Genomic DNA, 27,335 nt, shown 5'->3' with positions numbered 1-27,335 from the left:
GAATGCCTAGTTATGAATGGGATACAAACAAGAGCACAATGGGGTTGATTACATATTACTTTAGAAAGCAGCCTACAGATACAATCACATATGACATTTCTAGGATGATGAAGGATTTTTAAGTAGAAATAAAATAGAGGTATAGGATACCACCTACTATAATGAAAAAGTATAAAAATGAACTATGCTTTATGGTTAAAAGAGATGTAACATGCATGGAAGCAGTTGATCCTAGAGTGAAATTCATTGACCCTATGGGTTGTGAGATGAGTGAGGAAATAATTGAAGGATATGCAAAGACAATCCTTGAGTCTGAAAGGGACAAAGAGTGTCCTAGATGGGGCACTTATAAAGAGAAAGTAAGTGAAGTGCAAAGACAACTATACAACAAAGAAATCAAGAAGAATGAACATAAAAAGATAAATGAAATGCTTAGAGAATTAGGTATGAGCATAGAAGAGTTTAGAGAAGCAATGGACACAACTATGGAAATGAGAGTTGTGGACAATCAAAAATATTAATTACCAAACCACTAGCAATAGAAAGTGAGCCCTCCATGACAGTCATCGTTGTAGCACCATCAACACAAACACCCCTAGCACCATAGCTTGTAGTAGCTCCTAAACAAGAGGAAGAGGTCAAAATTAAAAAAAAGTGCAACAATCAATAGAACTATAGAGAAGATCAACAAGAAGTACTTTAGAGGCACCGTCAATCGAGATGAAACAAGAAAAGGAGGAATTGTCAAAATATAAAAGAGTGAAAGATTTAACATCTAGACTAGGAAATAAACAAAACACTATTGCCACTTATATTAGCAAGCAAAGGAGATCTCAAGAACAAGAAATAGAATTAGTAAAAAGGATAAAAACATGAGGAGAATCAGAATCAGAGAAAGAGAAAATAGAAGACACAAGTGAGAGTAAAAAGAAATAGAAACCAAAAACAAAGAACATGAATAGCATGATAATAAATGAAGGAAACCTCACCAAGATAAAATAGATTCTATAATCACTATGACAATTTTGAAAAGTTATAATTAGAGAATGCTATAATAAAAGAAATGGAAGAAGCAGTAATAAAAGTGATGACAGAGGGCAAGGACACTACACCACATACTTACATATACACCACAACACAACAAAAGGAAGGAAACAAATTAGATGCATCTACACCTACAACAGCAGTAGATACTGTAGAAGACAAAATACTCTTGGATTCTTTTGATTAGCCAATCATGCCACATCAAGGAAGCTTGATGATAGAGGGAGAAGTTGTAACATTGGACACCAGTGAAGATCCCCTTGCAATTATCTCAGCAGATACTTTTTGAACATAATCACAATTGAGTCTTGGCAATTTGGAAACAGATAATATTGTTGATTACTCTAGCTCAAGCTTAGATTATTATATGAGGAAGAATAAAAGGAAGAAGGTAAGGAGAAGAAGGATGAAGACTATAAATCAGAAAACTTAACCACATTAGCTGAAACACTTAAGAATGTAGATGTTAAGCTATAAACTAATTGAAGAATAATAGTACAAGAGACATCATCATTTGACTATGACTCAAGCACACAAAGGCAGAAAAAGAGGAAGCAACATAACAGTAAATTGAAACAGTGAAAGAGGATAGAGGAAAAGAAAAAGAGGTAGAGAAATTAGTGACAATGGAGACAGAGAAGACCAAAGACCAAGTAGATAATCAGAATTTACAGATTCAACTAGTTACACCTAAAAAAGCACCAAGCAAAAAGACTCCTAGAACACCAAAGACCCCATTAGAGTCACTCCTAGAAGGTACTATGGGCAGCTTTACAAGTACAGAGGTGAGGGATAACAATGAGAATGAATTGAGGAGTATGGTTATCTGACTGAAAAATGCAGATTATTGACTTGGAGCAAAGAATAAGCAAGATTCATGATGAACGAAGAATATTGTTGGAGGCCAACAAGGATTAGAAACTATAGAGATTCTATCTATTAAGAGAAAATTTATCTTTGAAGATAGACTCAGTGCAGAATTGGCTTGATGATTGTCTAAAGGCTAAGATATATTATGAGCATTTTACTTATCCAAACTTTCAAGCTACTGAATTAGCATCTTATGGTTTATGTGCACTTATTAGTGTGTCAGATTCAGTAAGAGATGCATGGAAAAAGGGATTGAACAACTTGAAGAAGAGTTGTGTTGGTTGCATTGCATTGCTACCAAATTCAAATTTTGACTTGTACATAGTTTGTTGACTCACCTTTGTCATTATCTCAAAGGGGGAGTGTATTGTATGCAAATTTGTATGAAAGTATGAGGAGGTATAAGGTAGATTATAGAATAAGGGGGAGTATAGTGTAAAAGATGGGATATACTTGTAATGATTCACATTTTGAAAATTTTATATGGCCATATGAAGAATTTCACAATTTTGCAATTTTGTAATTTTGGGACTTAGCCAATTTTCCCATATGTTGTCACCAATGTCAAAGTGGGAGATTGTTGGAAATTTGGCTAAGAGGTGAGTATAAAAAAACATTGAGGTTGTTATTTATGGAAACATATCATCTATATTAAGTCAACAAGTTGTGAAGACAAAGTTTTGGTTTGAAGACTTAGAAAATAGTTTGTGTTACTAAGGCTAATAGTGAACATCGATAATGATTTGATTGGCAACCTTTACAGACAACATTTTAGCATGTGTGCCTTAAGGGAAGATAGAACGAGGTATGAAGATTCTACCTTTGAATCTTTGAATCATTATGAGTTCTACGGACAGAGATATAAGCAATTTACCGATTACAGTCATGTACAGGCAGAACAGAGAAAAAGCATTGAAATGGTCATTTGTGTTAAGGAATTATTTTGGCTACCAAAATAATTAGTTAACTAATTAGGGATGACATCCTAAATGTTAACCCTAAGTGGGAAAAGGTCAATTTTTTGTTTTGGGACATGTGTGAAGACTTCAAGGCTGACAAGAGAGGACAGAATGGTATAAAGGAAAGATTTGTCTATGCGAAGTCTAATGTCTTTTGACATTGAAATACATTTGTTATATGATGCAAACTTTATGTTAGAGCAAAGAAAGAACAATATATGTAGAGATATGTATAAAGACCTACAAAGGATGAATCAAATATTGATGATATCAATATTGTCAAGAGGTTTTTGTATCAATATTTTTTGTGTACAAAATATATCATTGTATATGCATGTTTGAGCAGTGGACTCATCTTGCTACTTTTGTAATTGTAATACCAACTCCTAACAGGGTTGAGGCTTCTAACAAGGACAGAGACACTATATGGATGTAATAGACTCCTAACAAGGTCAATATCTTTCACATGATACTTTTGATTAGTAGATCATTTTGTGGGTACCATCCCCACCAAGGTTTCCCTTTGGCCAAGGTTTCACTAGTGCATTTTACCCTAAATCGTGACCAAAAATTGCGACCAAGTTTTTTAAATGGGTTGGTTGGTCGCGTTATAAAGGAAATTTTTGTTTTTTTTTAATAACATGCCCGTGTTGGTCGCAATCGTGACAAATTAGTTTTTTCGGAATTGCGACACACACCGCAGCATAAAACAAAAAAAAGGGGCAAAAATGTAACATTTCATTTGGCGCAAGGGAAGCTGCGAGTCCAGTCTCCATCGAAACATTGCAACATTGGCGTGAGGAGCTGCGAGTTCGATCTCCATCCCACCACTTCCTTCACTTCCAGCAACATTGGTGCGAGGGGCTGCGAGTCCGGTCTCCATCAAATTTTCAAGGGTTAACCACTTGCCAAGGTAAAATCGTTACAGTTAACAATCTAAATTGGAGAATATTTTCTCTTGATAAGATGTGCATTTAATGTGAAAAGCCTAAATAATCCATTAATCATGTGTTCATTTAATCCCCATTTGCTTGAAACCTCAAACAAGATTTACTCAAAAGCTTTGAAACTTATTGGGCTGGCCCCAAAATGAATTTTCTTTGGCCAAGACATCTTACTATTAAAGATATTGGAAGCAACCTTTTTTCTATGATCCAGAAGAGCATCTCCCTTTTGACCCCGTGTTTTAGCAGACTAACCATAAGTTGTGACCAGTTCAAATGCTTCTAGTGGTGCCTTTACCTTTGTTGGTTCTGGGTCGACCATTGCAGGTGAAACAGCAGACCCCTATTATTCTAAGGGGTTTCGCAACCCTTGGTACTAAATTAGGATGGTGTTATTGGATACCTATCCATCAATTGTGTTAGCAATTTTTTTTTAAATTGGAACCACAAAATCAGAATGCAACAAATGGAATTCAAAAACACAAAATCATGATAAACGCTCAAGACTTAATACAAGGGCACATCTGCTACAGATTGATGGGTGCGTTTGATTCAGCAATTTACTAAACCCTCATTTTCAGCAAGCAATAATAGCATTCCACGCTACCACATCTCTTTGAGGCATTTCTTCAAACACTTCACGTGCATTGTGCATGCTTCCACATTTCACATACATGTCCATTAGGGTAATCATCGCAACAACATTAGATTGAAATCCACATCTAAGTAATCTGTTGTGGATCTACAAACCATGTTTTAGAGAACCCATACAAGAATGTATAGGGAGAGTTGTGAGAAGGTGAAGTGATCATGCTAGACAATTGTTCTCTGCATTTGGTAAAATAGGGTGAATGCCTCTTTAGGAAACCCATGTTTTCTATAAGTTGAAATTATAACATTCTAAGAGAAGATGTCAAGTTCACCGGTGAATTCAAAAATGTTTCAAGCATTCACTAAACTTCCACACTTTTCATCATGTTGATAATCACATTTTGTAAAAATGTGTTTCTGGAAAATAAAGGTCCCTTGTCATTGATATAAGAATGGATTTTCTTACCCTCTACAAGGGCTTTCTTGTCAATGCAAGCCTATAATAGATGAATATATGTAGAAGAGTCTACACAAGTGTTATTTAGAGTAAACAAAATGTGTAACGCATCTTTCAAGAGACCCTCTTTGCACAGTCTTCTGAGATGGGATGTAGATGACATTGTGAGTTAATCAAAATCGTGTGGGCAAAGCAACACTCATGGATTGTGATTTTTTTGGTTTCACTCAAGATGCTAAGAAAGTACTTTTTTTCAACCCCTATTATGAAATTGATGGGGTCTAGTTCATTCCTCGACATAGAGGATGTGATTTCTCTCTTCCACTTCAGAGATATTTGCACTTAGCTTTAAAATGCTTGATTATTGTACGAGTCTCTACAACACCTTTAATTATCCATCTATTTTTTTAGATGGGTCCTAATTCTGTAGCACCAAATGAGGATTATGGAATCTTCAATAACTTTGAACTCATTTTTATGCTTGCCTCTTACCGGAAAATCAAGTGATGAAATTTTGTTCCTCTTATGTTCATTGATATAGTTCTATTATCTTTTTTTTTTATTGAATATATATCTTAAAATTATTTTAAATAAATCTTAGGTTCAAATATATTCAATATTTGATTTATTTTTCAAAAATAAGAAATTGTAACCCACTTGAAGATTTTTGTGACATATGACTTCTAAATGATCCATGAGAATTTAACTTATATCTTGAAAATATTCCAGATTGATTTGATTTACGTTATTACATATACACATATATGTTTCTAGAGATATTTAGTTTATTTAAATATGTTGTTGCTTCTGATCTATCTACTGTATAGGTAAAATACTAAAGGTTCACCACACAAAGAGTCTTTTTGATGAAATGATGTATTCACCAAATAAGAAGTATTACCAATGTAGGATGGAATGAATTATTTATTATATCATCCCCAAAATACCTCAATAGTAGACAAGAGGTAGTTGAATCATGAGCTTTCCATTGAGTTCGAAGATATTTTTAGAAAAAAAATATGTATTTTTGGAAAATGGTTAACACTATAAAAGACAAGTTATCTAAATAGATTATTGAATTTGTTGTTAGAAAATATCAACTAGGATAAGATTATAAATCAAGGATAACAACATGATTCGGTATCCTATTTCCAAGATAAAATAGGCTACAAAGAAAGAAAAGTAATTCACTCATAATAATCTAAAATGCTAATTTGGGTATAAATTGTGTCTTTTTGTCTTTATGGGCTTCATTTGGCTAGTCATTAGCTGAAAAACTAGGAATATATAAAGATCAATTAAATAGGGATAATCATTTATAGTTTTTGTATGAACACATTTAGACTATTTTAAATTAAATATATTGATTTTCCTTTGCATTGAGTTGCTATAATAATTTTGTTTGCTTGAAATCCATATAGTAGATTAAATAAAATGTCTCATTATTTCTATATTCACCACTACTTATAGGTGAAAAAAGAACATTCAAGCATTCAAGGACTATTGTGATATTTTTATGCAAGCTCACAATGTCCAATAGACTTTCAAACAACCAGAATGCTTCATCCCATGTATGAAAGTTTTCATTTATAAAATAGTTATTCTGTGGTATATGAAATATTTTATATATTCAACAATGAACGATCTATCATTCTCTTGTAACATTTAGCAAATAGTTTGAATACTTGATTTTCTATAATATTTTGTTACTTGTATGCGCGTTTTTGGGGAGCCAAATGACAAAGATGAGCTTGAAATATTTGAATAGATTCCTTTTCATATGAGTGATTATGAACATATGTCAAGATAGATTGAAATATACATATATATTTTTATTGCACACTTATGTAGTGCACACATTTAGATATGTGTAGTTACTTTTAAACATGTTAATCTAGTGTAACTTATAAAATGTCTAATATAAGTCTAGGTTGAAAAAGGTTATAATTTTTTAATGGAATTTGTCAAATAAAGTTATTTCAGAAGATGTTTTTTAGTCAACATAGAAGTTTGAAACATAGAAAATGTTAGTTATTATTTTATTTTCTTCATAGAAAGATCATGAAGTCAACAAAAGGAAAATTAGGTGATAAAATTTTGTTCCTGGGTAGGGCCACAATAATGGTTCCCACTTTCCATAATGAAGAAATCAGATGGAAAGTGGGGAAGCTAAATTTTAGGGGCTTCAAATGAAGCCAAATCTTTGAATGAAGGTCCCAAGGGGCTTCACTCGAAGCCTCCATGCCAATATTGGTGTGGGGGCTTTGAATGAATCTTAGGGCTTCATTCAAATCTGACATGCAAACCTCGTTCATACTCCTAATAACTGATCGAAAAAGCTAAAGCTTTTAAATCCAACATTTTTTCTTTTTTGTCCCATGGTTTCATGTATGAGTTGGTGGACTAGGGTGCTAAGAGGGAAGTCAGTAACATCATACCTTGCATCAGCATCTCCGTCTATGATGCAGGAGCACCTATTCATTGGATTTCTCATGGATAAATTCATATTTTAAATAGTATTTAAAAAGCAACTCAGTTTAAATAGTGTTGTCACTTTATCTCACGGAAACTCAAGAGAAACACCTTCTTCTTCTAGTCAATGGAAGAATTCCATATCCTTTAAACACACAGGAAAAAATTTAGAATTGATACTAGGGCTTTTATTGATGAATTCAACCCAAACACCATTGCCTAATGCCTCCATGAAAGTTTTCTAAGCCAACTCTAGTTCATCATGCTCAAAATGAAGAACCCCAATGTTGTTTAACAATTCAATGGGTACATCTTCTCTGCTCTTCTTCAGAAGAGACTTTGTTGTGTTAAGAGAATCTAAGGTTGCACTGGGGTTTGATGATATCAATAACTCACCCATCTTAAAAAAGGAATGAGCATCACGTGGATCTATGTGAGTTTCCTTTCTTAGAATTTCCAAAGCCTTCTCTTGCTACCCTTGTTGAGCATATATATGGCCTACAGCTTTCAAGCTCTCACAGTTCTCAGGGTGAACCTCCAGAACCTTTTCAAAATTTGAGAGAGAACTCTTAAGATCTCCCAATTTCATTTAACCTCATCTTCAAGCTCTCACATACTTGCTCCACTTGGTACAGCACCCCATAAAGGTCATCTATTCACTTCCAACTTGGATAGCCTACAATATGGTCTTTGTATACAATTCATTTTTTGTCGTTTCATTATATGGTTTGAACAAATGTGGAAAAAAATCAGATTTTTATTATGAATTTTCTGTTCACCAATCTATGTTAAACTAATTAGCAAGGTCACTTTCCTAATACTTTATGAACTAGATGCTATTCACAAGGTCAGTTTCCTAATACTCACTATAGTACTTGCTATTCAATTGAGATAGACACGGCTCATTAGTTTGTTTGTATTCTCTTTGGATTTTGTTAAAGAAGACAGTTGAATGCTATATGATGAACTAAAAGTTCTATGGTGTCAACAGGCTTGTGCATCTCTTGAGCCAAATTACCAGCCCTAGTGACATTTTTTGTTGTTCAAAAGCGGCACCATACTAGACTATTTGCAAACAATCATGCAGATAGGCATTCTATAGATAGACTTGGGAACATCTTGCCAAGTCTTCAGTACATAATAAAGCAACTGAATTTCATAAATTGTTTTTTTGATAGTTGATTTGGTTAAATATTGCCCATCAAAAATTACTTAGTACATCTCATCTTTTTTCTACACAGGAGCTTGCAGTTTTGAAGAATCTAATAGTGAAGAATTTGAAGAAGATATTGTAACAAAGGTATATTTGGTGTTCTTTTTTAAGTGAAAATGTGATTGGAAATTTTTTATATTGTCATATTTCACTTGCAGAAAGGTCAAATTGTAAATAGAGGTGAATTTGTATGGATTTAAGTTTCTTCTTCATTATTTATAATGCTCTTGATTCCTCCTTTGTAGCTATAAAAATACTTGTTTATTTTCACCTTTCCAAATACCCTTTACCAGGTTCTTCAAGATTCCAAAATATCTTGGGTTGACCCCACTCTAGCATGTCCTAACTCCTACTTGGTTTAGAGACCTAACTCCTTTTTATATGTGTCTTCCTCTTACTACTCCATCTGTAGGTTGCAAACAAATCATCCTTCTTCCACCAACGAGTCATTCCATTCAAGAAAGACCATGTCTGACGATATCAACGCACAAAAAAATAGGGAGACAATTGCTAGACTGTGGTCTAACTTAAAAAGAAAAGGTGATGGAAAATGTTATTGTCCTTGCAAAATGTGTAAGGGCTTAAAGACTCGAAGATATCTAATCACAACAGCTGAGCAACATTGTAGGCAACATGGTCACATTGAAGGGGGAAATGAGTATCGCCCATTGGTATGTATTTTAATAGTTTATAAATTACATAAGACATGATTTGATGATGACATCATGGTCATGGTTAATATAAGGTCATCATTTTCATATAGGTCAACATCCCTGAGTTTCATGTTATGGACCATAACAATTCAGAGAATGCGGATTTCCAAACAAGGGAACATGGAGGTGTGAATATTGAAGTAGAAGGTAATGATACCATGGAAGAAGATCAGGATGATGAAGATCACAATGATCAAGATGATAATGATGATGATGATGATGATGATGGTGATGATGATGCAGAGTTTGATGTACCTTTACTTGAGAAGGTACACTAGTCCCTATATGAAGGCTCCAAAACAACTCTTCTTGCCGTTGTATTGCTATTGGTGAACTTGAAGGTTATGAATGGTTTATCCAATGTAGCAATGACATGTATGTTAAGGTATGCCATCTTCTTTCATTATTTTACTCGTAGTTCCCTTACAATTAACATTGGGTTCGTGTAGCAATTAATATTTTTTAAATTAAGAAATTATATTTTTGGTCATAGGTTGATAGGTGAGTTTTTGTTACCACCATCAAACATTCTACCTCGCTCGTACCGAGAATTATCTGCCATCATGAAAAATATTGGAATGGAGTATCAAACAATAGATGCATGTCCGAATGATCATATTATATATCATAAATAGCATGAATTTGCAACACAATGCCCTACTTGTCATATCAGTAGATATCAATCAGATCGATTAACAAAAAAGGTACCTCACAAGGTTCTTCGGCATATTCTCATTATTCCACGTCTACAACGATTATTCAAGTGCAATAGCTTGGCACAATTTATGGATTACCATGCATGCAATAGAAGTCAAGATGACATTATGCGAATGCCTGCAGATGGTTTTGCATTTAAGGAAATAGAGGAAAAATGGCCACACTTTAAAGAAGAACCTCATAATCTCAAGCTTTCATTGGCAGCAGACGGTGCCAACCCTTATGGAGAGATGAGATCTACTTACTCAGTGTGGCCTATTTTTGTTATCAACAATAACATACCTCCTTGGTTGTCCATAAAGAGAGAGCACATAATGTTGACACTGATTGTTCCAGGTATTTTCTGATTTAGTGGTCATCTAAATTAATTTATTATTACTAATCCATGAAATGGTCAAAATAATTATGTAATGTTTTTGCTCATTCAACTAGGTAAGTATCAAGTCAAAGATATCGACGTATATATTGAACCCCTTATCGACGAGTTGGTGGTGTTATGGAATGGGGTTACTATGTATGACATTTGTAGACCAATAGGACAAAGACAATTTCAATTTCATGCAATGCTTGTATGGACAATACACGATGCCCCTAGGCTAACACATTTTTGTGGTATGTTCTCTTCTTGACACCTCTTTTTTGGTATGTCAACATTAACACATTTAATCCAATTATACATGATCTTGTAGGTCTTCAGACAAAGGGTAAATTTGCATGTCCAGTTTGTGGTCCAAAGACGAAATCTCATCATTCAAAAAGTTTAAGAAAGTAGGTGTTTGATGAGAATAGACACTTTCTGCACAGAAATCATAAGTACCGAATTATCGAAAACCATCTTTTCAATGGTCTAGAAGAGACTATGTCAAAGCCACAGAGAATGACACCTTGCCTATGGAAGTTAGCATACAATAAAATAAATCGTCGAGGTAATGTCATTCCATTTGATGCTTTTTGTTTCAAATTTATATTTCGATATTGTGTTTTGTTTACTGATGATGTGATTGATGGTTGTGAAGGTCATCAAGACATCAATGTCCAACTTCCAAAAGGACTAAAAATTTATCCTATGCAATTTACTAGGTTTTCGTACTATGAGCAACTCCCAATTGTGCATTTGTTTGATCCTATGCATATTGGAAAGAATGTAGCAGAGACATTATGGAAAATCTTCGATGGAAGGCGTGACAAAGATCAAATTGTCAAAACTTTTAGTGACATTGAAGAATCAAACCATGCAATGAAAAATGGTATTCGACCAAATAACAATGGAGACCGGATTGATACAAGTGCCCTTAGTTGGTTATTGTCAGAGCAGTAGAGCAATGCTATAAAAGAAGTCATAAAAAAAATACAATTTCCCAGAGGATTTGCTGCGAACATAAACAATGTCATATCAAATAAAAGTGAATTTGGGCCAAGGTTGAAAACACACAATTGGCATACATTTATTAAGGTAATTCATGTTATTTTGTATTCACTATATATTTATATACTGCATGTAGTTTCAATTGCATTCTTTTATAAAATATTGACAAGATCATTTTACAAATATTGCAGTACGTTCTACCTCTATCTCTCCCACACCACTTTGCCAACAATGTCAAACAGGTTATATATGATCTTGTAAAATACATGAGGTGGTTGTCATCTAAAGAAATCAATAAAGAAGATATAAAATATTGGAAGAGAAAAATTCCTCTTCTGATGTGTGAAATGCAAAAGTGTCTACCTCCAAGTTTTTTCAATGCACAAGAACACTACCTCATACATCAAGTTGAGGAGATTGAATTGTGTGGACCTGTACCAACCAGGTCAATGTGGATGGTTGAGAGGCACTTGAAATTTTTGAAAGGCTTGGTTTGACAGAGAGCACATCCCGAGGGTTCTATGGTGGAGGGATATATGGTATACCAGACCATGGTGTACATTACTGAATATCTTCCTAAGTTCGCAGCAAACATCCATGTAGATCATATTTGGGATCCCAACTCAATTAACAAATTTGAAGGGGAGTACTTGATGGGCAAAGGTAGATTGAGGAAAGTGAGAGGTAAATTTAAGATGTTATTGTAGTTAATTAATTCATATAAATCTTCAATATAAGTTATTTTTAATTGGTGTATTTTTTTGGAACAGGTGGTCGAGAGTGGGATGCAATACATTTGTATATTGTGAATAATCTTGATTGGATGACAGAATGGATTGAATGATGTCAACAAAATGGTTGCTCATTAACATGGGAAGGTGTTGCTTCATTGGTTATAGAAGCTCATCGTAATGGAGATTCCAATGTTATGCTAATGGTAGTTGATCTAGTAAAGGGTTTAAGAGGTGGAGAGGTACGTAGAAATTTATTAATGATCATAATTCGACGTATGTTTTGTATCAACTCACAATGCAAATAATTTACACACACTTCAAAATTGTAGGTCAAGCACCACAAAGCTATGTACTATCATGGCCACAAATTTCGCATAAAAAGGTTGGATGACACAAATAAAACTTGTGATTCTGGGATAACTGCAATTTTCAAGGTCACCAATATATCATCTAGAAATGACATACATCCTCAACAATCTCAAAATCAATACTATGGCATCTTGGATGATATAATTGAGTGTGAATTTAACACCTTCAAAGTAGTTCTATTTGTCGTCAAATGGTACAGGTTACGACTAAATCAAAATGATCCAGATAGAGCAGTTATTCAACATGATAATGGATTTACAATGATCAATACAAGGTCGTTTGAGCCAGTTGGAGATAAGCCCTATGTTCTTCCAAGCCAATGTGAGCAAGTGTTTTACTCAGAGGTTCCAAATAAATAGGGTTGGTCATTTTTTGTTAGACATGATCCAAGAGGAAGGCCGATAAAGTATAATGTTATGGAAGAAGAAGATATTGATGATGATGAAGAAGCAGATGATGAAGATCAAGATGATGGTGATGACGATGATGGTGATGGTGATGATGATGATGATGATGGTGATGATGATGATGATGGCGATGGTGATGATGGCGATGATGATGGTGATGATGGCAATGATGATGGCGATGATGACGATGATGATGGCGATGATGATGGTGATGATGGCGATGATGATGATGATGACGAAGAAGAAGAAGATAATCAATGACTAAAAACGTCGTCACCCCTTCTATTGATGATCTTGCATTCCATTTATTAAGGTAAATTTGTTCATGTTTACGATGTTGCATATTATTCATGTTGTCTTCTAAGTTATTTGTAGCATACACGTATCATGTAATTTTAGGCTAACTTAAGATAAATGATTAACATATACAGGAAATTTGATTACATATTTATTGTGTTCATTTCTAATGATTACAACATATGTTATTTATAGTTACCAATGTTTATGTTGTGTCTAATTATGACCCTTTTTGCAAACAGTCAACTGACTACAGGTACATCGTCACCCCTTCTGTTGACGATCTTGCATTCCATATATAAGGGAAATTTGTTCATGTTTGCGATGTTGCCTATTGTTCATGTTGTCTTCTAAGTTATTTGTAGCAAACGTGTATCATGTAATTTTTAGCTAACTTAAAGTAAATGATTAACATATTCAGGAAATTTGATTACATATTTATTGTGTTCATTTCTAATTATTACAACATATGTTATTTATAATTACCAATGTTTATATTGTGTCTAATTGTCACCCTTTTTGCAAACAGTCAATTGACTACAGGAAATTTGACCCATTTGGCGTGGATTGTGCACAGTGACATGGATCAGCAGGTATAAGTCAATAAATAGACATAATTTTCTTATATTCTTCTTGTTTATCATTGACCACGTATGTTATAAATAGACATATTATATAATCATTTAATGTATATATAGACAAAGAAGGTCTGTATAGAAATATAATTGTATAATCACTTTCAACTTACTACATTTTATATTTGTCACTTTCACTTTCCATTTGATGGATTGCAGGACCCACCAAATAGGTACTTGTCAAATCTATCTACATCGAATGAGGGAAAATGAGGAACTGGTAGATGAAAGCTCTACGTGTAGTATGGCTAAAATAGAGAGATCAACTAGAGGTCAAAAGAATAGAAAAAAATTTAATAAACGCATGCAATTTTTCCTTGCTAATGGGGGGTCATGTTCTTATGATGATGAGACCAAAGGCGACATCAAGGTGCCCTTTCGGTACTCACACATTGAGAAAGAATGGGTACCCAATGAGCTACCTCCAATTAACACATATTTTTGTGTTAATGAGAGGATATATTGCATTGCTCCATCCTCATTACATGGTTTGGGCCTATTTTCCATGGATGGGATAAAAGTAGATTACAACAAAGTTGTCAAATTGTTCAAGTATGTCGGTCCATGTTACAATTACAATGATTGGATGCGGATTGTTTGGTATAAAAAAAGTATGTGTAGGTATGGGGTATCAACTAATTATATACAACGGAAAAAAAATGATCAAAGTAAAAGATTTTCTATGTACATTGATGGGAGACCAAAAGCAATATGTAATATTGCAGGTTTTATAAATAGTACGCAACCTTCTTCAACTAGTAAGCAACCCAATTGCATATTTGAGGCGTGTGAGGGGAATGAAGTTTTTGTTTATGCAATAAAATCAATAAGTGCAGGGGAAGAACTGCTAATCGATTACCATTTAAATCGCATAGATACAAACAAAGTTACTATCATGAGGGTTGTAAGTACTCTTTACCATTTTGTTAATAAGTTTTTTTTTTGCTGTCTATTGCTTTCAGTTAGCTGAATTTTTTATGTTTAATCTTTGTGACAGGACGATATGGATCTGACAGATGATAGAGGTCACCAGGATGCTACTCCCACCCCTTCTTCAGCGAGGGTAAACCTTTTTGAAATTGTACAAATTAGATAGTTGAAAAATGCTATATTATAATGTTATTTTATTTACAGTGTAAGTACTATTTAACAATATTTACCATTTTGTCAATAAGTTTTTTTTTGTTTTCTATTGCTTTCAGTTAGCTGAATTTTTTATGTTTAATCTTTGTGACAGGACGATATGGATCCGACAGATGATAGAGGTCACCAGGATGCTACTCCCACCCCTTCTTCAATGAGGGTAAACCTTTTTGAAATTGTACAAATTAGATAGTTGAAAAATGTTATATTATTACGTTATTTTATTTACGGTTTTTTAGTTTTTATGATAGTTTTACTGATATTTCTCTCACAATTTGATGTTCAAGATAAGGGTAAAGCAGTATCAGTAAGTGCCGAGCCACTAGCTACGCCTTCTGATGAGGATATTGCTGAAACTCTCGATTTCATAAAAATGTTGAAGAAAAAATTTTAAAAAATTAATTTAGAAGCAATAAAAATTTTGGATGAGGCAAATATGGAATCCGAGGAGATGATGAAGAGGCTATCAGATTTGAGAGTGCAAGCTCGTCGTTATGAAGTAAGCTCCAATGAATATTTAGTTATAAGAAAAGTTTAATAAAGATTTGTATTTTATAATCTTTTATGTTGTAAAGTAAAATATGTAATATTGGCAAAAATACTTTATTGATGCAATTTTTTTAAAGAGTTGTAAGAAACTTTAACTACTAAATTCTTGTTATACAAGAATTTTTGGCAACTGATCCACAACTTGGTCAAGGACAACGCGGTGAGGCCGGTAGTAGCAGAGCTCCGACTGCCACTGGTAAATTAATCTTTTAGTTGACAAGTTAGAAGGAATTTTTTATTTCAAACATTCAAAACTTCTTAACTCTTACTTTTATTATTTCAAAATGTCTTTGCTAACAATGTATTGTTCAAGTCATCCAGTGCAGGAGACTCCTAAGAGGTTAACGGATGCCCATACGAGATTGTCGACTGCAATGTCGACAACAAGGGGACGTCTAGCTGGTAAATCCTTGTTTTGCTATATTTGGTTTTGTGTTAATTATGAGTTGATAATATGTACTTTAATCTTGGGTGCATCACATAGTGTATTTATTTTTTGTGGTAGGAGATGCACCGTCCGGTACTCTGCCAAATGCGGATCATAGTGCATGTATTGGTGATAATTCACCGTCATTTCCTAGAGCTACCTGTATTTCTAGCACGGGAGCTATGCAAACATCGTTGTTGATTGATGATGATGAATCAATGCCTTTGAAATGTCCTAAGATTCTAGGTACTTTAAATAATATTGTTTTATATTGTAATAAGGATTTTCTTGCAAGACGTAAACATGATAGGAAGTGTTTTGGTAGGATCATCTGAATTATCAATGACCCTTTGTCTATATCGGTAATTCTCTAGTTTAGTAATTGGTACATTGAAATTTCATGCTTTTAGTAGAAGATACTAACCAATTTTTGTATAGAGAACCAAAAGTGGGAGTCTTCTTTCATATTCAATGTTCAATTTTCAATGATTTCCCACATCATTGCTATTGCTTGTTAGAGTTTTAGAGTGCTCACTTTCAACTTCACTGTCTATTTTAGCAATATTTGTTTTCCATAATATCCCAGGTATGATCAGTGACAACATCAATTAAGAATGACAAAAAATGAAGGTCCTAGCAAATTATAAGTATTATGCACTATATTTTTTTTTCAAGGTATACTGATTAATATAGTCATAGTACATTTTTTTGCTTCAGAACATCAGCAATAGAACCCTGGTAGAGTTTGATTGGTTTTAGACATTTTAAATTTTTTTCCAAACTTCTTTTTTGGTCAATTTTGGTCAAGTTGATCCTCCAACTCTGAAATAGATCACTAAAAAGATGAAATGTATCTCATTTTATGTATTTGTTATTCACTATAAAAAGTATTCTTCACATGATTCATTTTAATGGTTCTTACTATTAATTATCCCATGACATTTTTTGCAGGAAACGATACATTTTATAGGAGGCTTTATGACCTCATGCTGCGAAGATTCGGGCCCACCATACGTAAAAGGTGGAACATCATAACTGAGCTAATTTTATCCCACTATTTTTTTTCATGTCATTAATTGGTGCAACATTTTTCCTTTCATTCGGGTCTTTTCTTATACTAGCTATATCTAACAATTTTGTGTTTTTTTCTTAAAAGGTGGAACTACCAAGATCAAAAATTTAAAGATTAGCTCATCAAAGATATAGAGCATGAGTTTGGTAGTAATATTTTTGATCACAAGAAATTGTTACAAAAAGCTTCCAGACATCTTAAGGTTGTGAGGGACACATATAGAAAGAGCCTCATCCTAAACCCGAAGTACGAGCGTCCTCCCTTTGTTTCAGTGAGCGACTGGAATGAGTTCATTTTGGATGCAAAGGAGAAAAGGGAACATCCAAAAGAAAGTACACCAAAAAATAAAGAAGAAAGTACACCAGAAAATCTGAAAAGGTATGCAACAGTATTAACTACTAGTACATTAATGAGCAAATTTAAGGTTCAACTTCAGTATCAACAATTTCAACTAGCTCAATTTAATCTATCTATTGATGAAAGGCATGTAATTTATATGTTGACACAATTTCTTCTAAATCTCAATCTCAATCTAGGCATAAATCTTACATAAGATATAACTGACACAACCGCTTATAAATCCTAAATTCATATGCTGACACAATTGCTTATAAATCTCAATCTCAATGCTGACACAACTGTATATATCTCAATCTGGGCATAAATCCTACATAAGATATAAATAGTGCGCTTATAACTTCACATATAGCTATATTATGTCTTGAAAATATAATAATGCTCAACTACATGTACCATAGTTGTATGTGTTAGCAGTATAGGTGATAAATGATATTCAGTAATTGTAATGACAAGTACAATTTTTTTGAAAAACTTTGCAAGAATTTTACTAATGGTCAGTCTCCTAAAAGTAATAAGCATCACGTTCAATGCCAGAAACACAAGTTAATGACAGCAATCACGTTCTTATCTTTGAGGACTAACAACAACACTTGTAGATTTATATTTATTGGTATTGTGGAGAGATGATCCAGCCTACACTAGGTAAGACAAACTATTTGATACTTCATTTGGATGACATTATGTATGTTACCTATAGACCATGGCTAGGCATACAGCCATATATGACACTGGATGTGAATTGTCAATGATATATAACTTCACATATAGCTATATTATGTCTTGAAAATATAGTAATGCTCAACTACATGTACCATAGTTGTATGTGTTAGCAGTATAGGTGATAAATGATATTCAGTAATTGTAATATATAATGATATATAATAATTGTAATATAATATAGTAATCATACCTGAGACCTGTAGTTAGAGCGAGATGAGACCTATCATCATACCTCTCGGGCTGCTCATTATTATGTAGTATATGAAAATGCAGTACCTCTAGCTCAACGTGTCTCAAGGTTCTTTGATTATGCTTGAGCTTCTGATGGTGTAGTGCCTCCTGCACGTGTAGATGTTACTCCTCCTCCTCCTCCTGGTGATGAGGGGGAAGGCTATAGTTAGGTCCATGCTATCTTTTGTTCCTTTTTGTATCTTTATATTGATCATGAGATTCATTGTATATTTGATGTATCATTTTGAGACTTGAGATATTGATAGTGCTCTAATTAGTACTTAGTTTTGATCTTTTGATTATATCACCCCTCTGACATGTCAATGATATATACATGACACTGGATGAATTTTCCACTCTTAGAAAGCATTAGAATTATTGATTGCAGTTTTCCCAGTAAGATAATGGTGAGCTTCTGTTTACCTAAATATCTCTATTTGGAAACTGACACTCAACTTCTGGAACATTTTACAAAAGTGAAATCGATCAGGAAAATCACCTATTCTGATGATGAAGATTTTTCTAATGTCAAAGTTCTACAATGCTTTCCTTATTTGGAGGAGTTGTGCATGCATTCTCCATTATTGGTCATGTCCCCTACAAGTGTAAGCATTTATGTTATTTTAATCTGCATGAAAGCATTTGTTTGCAAGCATTTAAAGTTAGGAATTTTTATTTGAAAAACTCTAACCCAAATTTCATTCTTATAAATAATGTTGATAATTTCTGCTATTTCTTTCCACTCTATGAAATTTACTATTTCTTAAACTCTTATACCTTATTTATAGGATCAAAATTATGTGGCATTATTAAAGCGAATGGTTTAAACATGATCACATACTAATTTTCTTAATTTCTACAGTAATAGTGTTAAAGTTGACTTTTTATTTTTTTCTATCCTTAATTCTTCTTTTACTATGTGACTTTTAAGAATAGTTGAAGCTTATCTAAACAGTTTTCTATCCAAGTGTCAGCTTTTAAATCGTTTGTTGTCGATGTAGACTATACGAAACATCCTCCAAACTATGATGTAACATTTATGATCTTCTCAAACATTCTGAATGGTGCTCCACTGCTAGAAGCAATCAAAATTAACATAGATTAAGACAAGTCTTAAGTCGCGAGTCTTCTGCTGGAACAATGCTAGGTAGTTCCTGTTAGTTGCTAGTTATCTTAGCAAATCAGTGGGGATTTTGTTTCAGTTACAACCACCATTTATAAAATCAATTTCATGTAGTGTGGAGGCTAAAGAAGCACTTGATGCACAAAGGTGATGTCTTTTAAATTGAAAATAAAAAAATACTTACTTTTCAGCTATGGGTAAAAAGGAATGCTACTAAAACAATCTGAAATCTGACATTCGCCCTCAAGTTTATACCTGTTGCAGCCTTGGAGATAAAAACACTTTGAGTGTGGAACGTAGGGATAAAAATTTAATTTGTAAAATCTACTAGTTATTTCAACTTTTAGCTTATCGTTTACTTTGTGTGACAATGGATAATATAGACTATCGAAATTGATGTGTAATTTTATGGAGAGGCATGTCAGAATATGGATAAATACTTAGCATGAACTCCATGGATAAATAGCATGATTACACATGTCAATTAAAGGTATGATGCTATAATTTCTTCTTTTTTTTCATATTTTTGGTGGAACATGCTACTTTATGCTAAAACCTTCATACCATATAATAATCCACTATTTAGTATTGATCTTTATATCTATATCATCTAACATATTTCAAACTTTTCATAGGTTGCAAGACACATCAAAGGCAACAAAGGTGAGGTTGGAAAAGGTTGGGCAGCATAGACTTGGCTCTAGGGGATATTCGAAAATCAAAGCACGTGTTGCAAGTAGCAATAAATGAATTGCAAAGAAAAATGATTTATAAAATGCAAATAATTTTGTTAATTAATAAAAAAATGCAGGGTGCTGATTTTAATCTGGAGGCCACAGAAGAACACAAAAAAATTGCCTTCAAGCAAGGCTATGCAGCAGTGGCTGAATGCCTACGGCAAACTTCCATTCCCCCAACCGAACAGTCTCCTGCATCATGTGCACAGGTAAATATGCCAACATATATATTAGAAATTGAATACTTGAGCAACAATTTATTTGATAATAATGTGCATGACATTGCAATGCAACCTGTTAATCGTGACACAGATCATACGTAGCATCATGAAGCCCCTGATGTGCATTGTACTATCGATGTAGGTGCTCATTTGTTATTTAAAACTAATTATATAATTATTAATACAATTTAACATCTTTAATTGAACTTGGTGTAACCTTTTTGTGTTGAGGATATAGAATCATGTCATGTTGAATGAGTGCCGGAGGATGTTCAGATTGATTAGCAGGTAGATCATGTCGCACATTCAGGTAAAGAAAATCTATGTTTTGTTCTTTTAAATTAATTTATTGATTTATAGTTCTTTTACTTAAATAAAAACTCGTAATTCACTAATATAAAATGGTTTGAATTTAACTCATGGAGTACTTGTTATTGCAGCGGACCCCCCTTTGGTGCAATGGCCTCATGATGTTCCTGAACGGATGAGGAGGAGACATGTGTTAGAACCAGTACAGGAGGGGGATGATGAGGACATTGATATTCCTCTTAGAAATTTTATGAAAAAAAGAAACGGCAAGAGAGCAAAAAAAAATGATTATTCATGAATGACTTACTCTTTAATATTTTTAATGAATATTATTCATTAATGTTGGGTGTTAATGAATTATTTAGGAATGACTTACTCTTGAATGTTGCGTGTTAATGAATTATTCACGAATGTTGTGTGTTTATGAATTTTATGTGTCAATGAATGTTATCATGTGATTATAATGATTGAATGCTATATTTCATAAATGGATGAATTGAATGTTATTAAATGTTAATGGGGATGATGAGGACATTGATATTCCTCTTAGAAATTTAATGAAAAAAAGATACGGCAAGAAAGCAAAAAAGATATGATTATTCATGAATGACTTACTCTTGAATATTGTTAATGAATATTGTGTTAATGAATATTATTTATTAATATTGGGTGTTAATGAATATTGTGTTAATGAATTATTCATGAATGACTTACTTTTGAATTATTCATGAATGTTGTGTGTTTATGAATTTTACGTGTTAATGAATGTTATCATGTGATTATAATGATTGAATGTTATATTTCAAAAATGGATGAATTGAATGTTATTAAATGTTAATAGGGAATTTAGAGTGATGTTGGGGGGGGGGGGGGAGGGGCCAAATGAGCTTCCACCTTCACGTGGTTGGCCCTGTTAAGTAGAGAATATTTAACTATTCTCGAAACCAAGTGAAGCTCAAACTTTAAAGATAAGCTTATAGTTAATAGTGACAACCAATTAGCAAGTCGAAATGAAGTTCTTCGTTACAAGTACCTTTTTAGTTTTTAAAGCACAATATCATGTTTTAATATTGTATTTTTTTTTCTTAAGTTAAAGTATTCTTTTACTATAACAACATAATTTATGACCATTTTAGTAACTATTCTAACATCGCTTTATGACAAATCTTTTTTTGGAAAAGATGGCGATACGTGGTGTTGTCTATTCCTTGGGAGATTGGATTGCACAGGTTTGTATCTCAACATCAACATGGCAAATGGTGTGAAATTGCACTTTCCTTAGTCATGGTTGCATACCTACTGCACTCTTTCATTTGAAAAATGAATAGAAATACCATATCTAGTAGCTTCTCTATGTTGTATTCATTTATTGGTAATGATTCAATGTCATGCCATTTGATGGTAGCTTCTAGAGTTTCATTTAGTTGTAAGGTGTGTCTTATCTTTTCAAGTTTGTATACTCCATTTGGTAGTTTGGTATTAATTGATGATGTCTGGGATCTTCTACCTTCACTGTAGTCTTCATCATCATCCAACTTGTTGTTTGGTATTTTCTATGTTATCCTCTATTTCCATGGTCTTTAGCATGGTTGTGTATTTTATCTATCTAGTTCAAAGACTCTATGCGCCTAAGGTGGAAGTCATTTAGAACTAACAGTTGGAGAGATCGTGTTTCCCCTTGTAAAACTAGAAAATGTCACAAGTTTAAGGTCAAGAAGGAAGAAGTCGTAACATTTTGAGTAGCAAAATATGCTTAAAATTACATATTTAGTTGATTCTTTGGTGAAGTTTCTTATTTCAATTCAATTGATTTTGGTTGTCAACCAAATTCCTAACTCCAATGTATATTGTATTTCAGTGCTACATTTTCATAGGGATCTAAGTAAAATGACAGTTGACTATTATTTATATTTGAGAATTTGTGTTGTGCCTTACTATGATCCTCTGATAATAGAGGACAAATCAATCTGAATTTGTTTCTCATGTCCCATGTTCGATGCTTCTTCTTGTGTAACTAACCACTTTTGATGTGGGTTATGAACTTTGATGCTAGTATGCTATTACACTACCATTTATTATAGAGTAGATATAATAATTATCTCTGAATATACTGTAAGGGTCTCTAAACATGAGTAAATCAGTATTACATAACGTAGATCTGAACTCAAAATTCATGATGTTTTCCACTCTGGAGAAAGAGGGGAACTTAATATACTCGTAACACACCCCATCAGAAGAGATCCATTGGATGGTTTTTGTTGGGGTTTGACTCTCCTGGTGTAGCGCTAAGCTAGGCTTCTAGGTGCTAGGATATTTGCTCTTGTTGGTGGTTCTAGACCCGTTGAATGCTCTAGATAATTGTCTGTCAAATTTTGGTTGAAGGAGCTATGCTTGGGTTGTCAAGTCTTATGCAAAGTTTGTCCTATTTTGTGGTGATAACATGAACTTTTATCAGTGTAGAAGTATGGTCTATAAATTCTTAGAGTCTCTAGTGCCTCTAAGATTTACACCGTTGGGTGACTAATTCTTTGAAGTCCCTAATGTTTGGTGACATTGAGCTATACCTATGTGAGTTATGTTTGGGTTTTCCTTCCTCATCTTCATTTCACTTTTGTGAGTTGTTTTGCCCGAGGCCATTGGAAATTCCCTTTGCTAGTTCCTAAAATTGGATGGATCTAGTACAATTTTGGGCTATTCTATGTTTGTATTCTAGTTGAAATAGAGATCTCTCCACTTCAATCATGGTTGATGAGAGGCCACAGGTGAAGCATTGAATATGAGGGTTTTCCATTTTGTTGTAGAGATTGCATCTCTATAGGATACATGCCTAATGATTGCCATTTTGTGTTGGATAGGTGTTGTCACTTGATGAAGGGCTGTGGAAAATGACCATTTGCAATTAGAGCTTCTGATTCTGTTTTAGATTTTCCTTTTGAGGACTTGTTTTCTAATGAAGAAGAAACTTTTTTTGATTATATTGATGCTTCTCATGCTATTGGTTTGAACTAGACTTCTATCACTTCCATTCTTGTCACAATTTTGGATGTTAGACCATATTTTAGGTGCGATGCCCGCTAGCCTTGTGGCCTATGTTGTTGAAGTTACTGCTCCCACTTTTGTTTTGAAAAAAATTCTACTGATAATGCTGACACTTAAATAATCACTCTTGGGCCTTGTTGACAGGTTGTAGTGGGGTTTCCTTTGATGCAATCCTAACAATAGCGTTGCTTAGACTTTTGTCCAAGTGCATAGGAAAAGGTTTATTTTGTTGTTTTGTTGATGCCCTATGTTTATGCTTTCATCCCTTGTTTGTGTAAAGGTTAACAACCCCTTGTTTTGGCTGTTATAGAAAAACAACATATCAATATCATCCTTTCAGATTGAACAATACTAGATGAGTAATGATACTATCTTGAAAAATACAAGAAGCCAAGACTACAATATACACTCGTTTGATGAAGCAAATAAAATCCTTCCAACAATAATTAGTCAGAACTATCAAAGTGAATTTTTAGGATTGTATAAACACAATTGGAAAATGGATCAAGAAGATTTCATGTCTTTCTCATGGGTAGCAACTTTGGTTATTATGTGTAAAATTGGCTTCATTCTTTTAACAATTATTTTCATGTTATCCGTAGAATTATTTTTTATCATTTAAGTTTCTTGTTCTTGCAAGATGAACTACAAGATGCAGTGTTACTGGTGTTTGCAAATAAGTAGGATATTCCCAATGCAATGAATGCTACAGAGATCATGATAAACTTGGGTTGCATTCTCTTAGGCGCGACACTTGTGAGTATTACATTCTTTATAATTTTTAGTATTAAAAATTCTAGATACTAATCATCTATTATGCTGCACTATTTCTACTTTGCATATAGTTTATCATCACTCTAGTAAACAAGAAAAAAATTGGAATGTTTAGTGTTGCTTGTGAAACAGCTTGTATCATGTCCTAAGGTATATACAAAGCATATGTGATTGTTTGTTAGAAATAAATCCTTTTATTTTAGTTCTTATGGCTTTTGTTTTATTTTGCAGGTTTGAAAGATTACAATCGAATAGGGTTCAAGAATTTTGTATTACAAAAACATCTTATTTCTTTATTGATACAGATAGATTGAGGAGGTAAAAATTCAGTTTTGATGCATACTCATATGTAGCATGCAAACTTATTTTGATGTGACATTATGTGTGTTCTCTTTCACATTTCACTATCAATTTTCTATCCAATTTAATGTCCCAAAACTACTGAGAAAAATTGTGAAGATACCGATCATGCCATTTATGTAGTGCTTATTGAGAGTAAGCCAGTTTATATCAGCATTAGCTATAATCTCCCTAGCATTCCACACCATACGTTCTGTGATGAGCCTATTCCATTATGGCTCACTCCCAAGTGGGCTTTTTTCTTCCTTTTAGGTAAATTAGTTTCTTCTACATGGACTTTTTGTTTTGATTCTACTTTTTTTAGCATCATTATTTAGAATCTCACTCTTTGATCCATCATCAGAATGTAAGAAAATAAAAATATGTAAAATGTATTTTTGTAGTTGCAGATTGCAAGTTTTTTCTCATATTACATATTTTGTATGCTCAGACAATGGATCATAGTATGATCTAAACCATTGATATTAAAAAATACAAAATACATACACAATCAAAATCGAAAAGCCATACATAATATTCAAATAGACTGTGGAAATTTGATTAGTTTGGAATTAGTTTTAATTTTTGTACTTGTACAATGTCCTACATGTCTAAGTATTAAATGTGTGAGTTGTTCATGTTAAGGATCTCGGCCTCTTGTTTCCGACTGAAAATTTTCTTTTGAGGGGTGATCAAGATTTTTTAGTCTTTGGCCTCCTATCTTTTTCGTATTTTCAAGATCTTAATGTCTGTAGGTTTACTTTGGTTTGGTTGATCAGAATTTTCATTTGTAGAATCAATGAAACACATTTGAGGGTTTTTTCATTCATATTATTTTAAATGTTGTCAAATTAGTTTTCTCATTATACTATATTCAACTCTTCCTTAGTTGATCTAGTGTATATCTTTTAGCATGCAAGGTTCACTACACACACTATTTCCAATACTTTGTTTGACAGTAGTAAGGTTTAAATAATCATTCAAGACATTGGGTCGATGTGTAAACTTTATTCCTTTTCATTGTTTCTTAATGTGTGTGTACCCTTTGCAAAATGAATTTACAAGTGTGCTTTTTGTTTTGTTTCACCATGACATGTTCTTATAGTTTTCCAATGTTTGAAAGGTCTTGGTGGGTCACAAAATCCATTAATTAAATTAAAAGCAAGGTTTGTATGTCATGAAACTCTTGCATTGCTCATTGCATTTGAAGCCACTTGTAACTTGTTTTTTTAATAGTTTTTTTGGCTAGCATGAACTATAGGCTAAGCAATCCAAGAAGTTTGGAAGTAGTTGTGGAAACAACTATAGAGTTCCTAAATGCAATAGTTAAGCAAGTGTTGGTTAGGGGTCCAAAGCTGAGGGTTGTTAAGGAAAAAGATGCATTTACGAAATTGAAAAATGCTTCAGGTTATGTTGTGGCCGCAATGCCATCGACTAAGGGTAAAGTTTCAAAGACTCTTCCACATTTCATAAGAACTTACTGGGGTGTAGTCGATGCTGCATTTTGTGCTGAAATAGTTGAGTCTGTAGATGCTTACTTATTTGCAGGGCCCATTTTTAATGAATATAGCTCAATGGGATCTTCATTACTCTTGAAGAAGGAGAAAGCTATAATTGTGCAGCCTAATCTGGTAACTATCACAAATGGACCTACTTTTGGGTGTATATTAATGAAAGACTTCTTAGAAGCCATCGCAAAGAAGTTGAAGCACAATACAATGGCCTTTGATAATTATTAGCATATATTTGTGCCTCACGGTGTTCCCTTGAAAGGTGCTCCAAACGAGGCTCTTAGAGTCAAATTGTTATTCAAACACATCCAGGTAAAATTATTGAGAATCACTACATATCATAAAATGACTTATGGTTCAGTCGGTACTTTAATCCTTGGTTTTTTTGTTGTTCCTATAGATTAATGAGTAAACACTTCTTATTTGTAGGCCATGCTATCAAATGAGATAGTTGTCATTGCAGAAACTGGTGACTCTTGGTTCAACTTCCAGAAGCTTAAACTCCCAGAGAAATGTAGGTAATGCAAAATCTCTTGCAAAAGCTTATATAATTAAATTTCTAACTCATTTATTTTGATGATGGATCATAGTGTATGATTTAAAATGTTGATCTAACCAAGAAACTATTGAACAAAAAATTTTGAAAAGCAAAGTTCATAAAATTATAATACATGATTTGTCTAACTGACTAGCTTGTCATCTGTAAGTCACAAATTTGCGCTGAAATAGTTCCTACAATTTATTGCAATTATTTATGCCCCTATTTGGAATTGGTTATCAGGTTTAGTTTGAAGAATCAGTAATTTGTGACATTATTTTTCTTAAGGCTTATGTCAAGGTTGAATGATTCATTCTAATGTTGATTTTGTAGGTATGAGTTTCAGATGCAGTATGGATCAATTGGTTGGTCTGTTGGAGCTACACTGGGATATGCTCAAACATTGTACAGGATGAGTTTAAGGCCCAATCCCATCACCTTGAGAGGATCGTAA

At 33.4% G+C, this 27,335-nt stretch overlaps 1 pseudogene; it reads left to right on the top strand.

Annotated features, from left to right (window-relative positions):
• Positions 1–215: 215 nt before the first annotated feature.
• Positions 216–27,335, top strand: LOC149569658 (pyruvate decarboxylase 2-like; annotated as a pseudogene).

Source organism: Cupressus sempervirens, chromosome 3, assembly GCF_028749045.1.
Source record: "Cupressus sempervirens isolate cs-2001-9-10 chromosome 3, ASM2874904v1, whole genome shotgun sequence".
Taxonomy (NCBI): Eukaryota; Viridiplantae; Streptophyta; class Pinopsida; order Cupressales; family Cupressaceae; genus Cupressus; species Cupressus sempervirens.
Note: the sequence above shows the minus strand (reverse complement) of the source record. Positions and strands in the feature narration are given on the sequence as shown.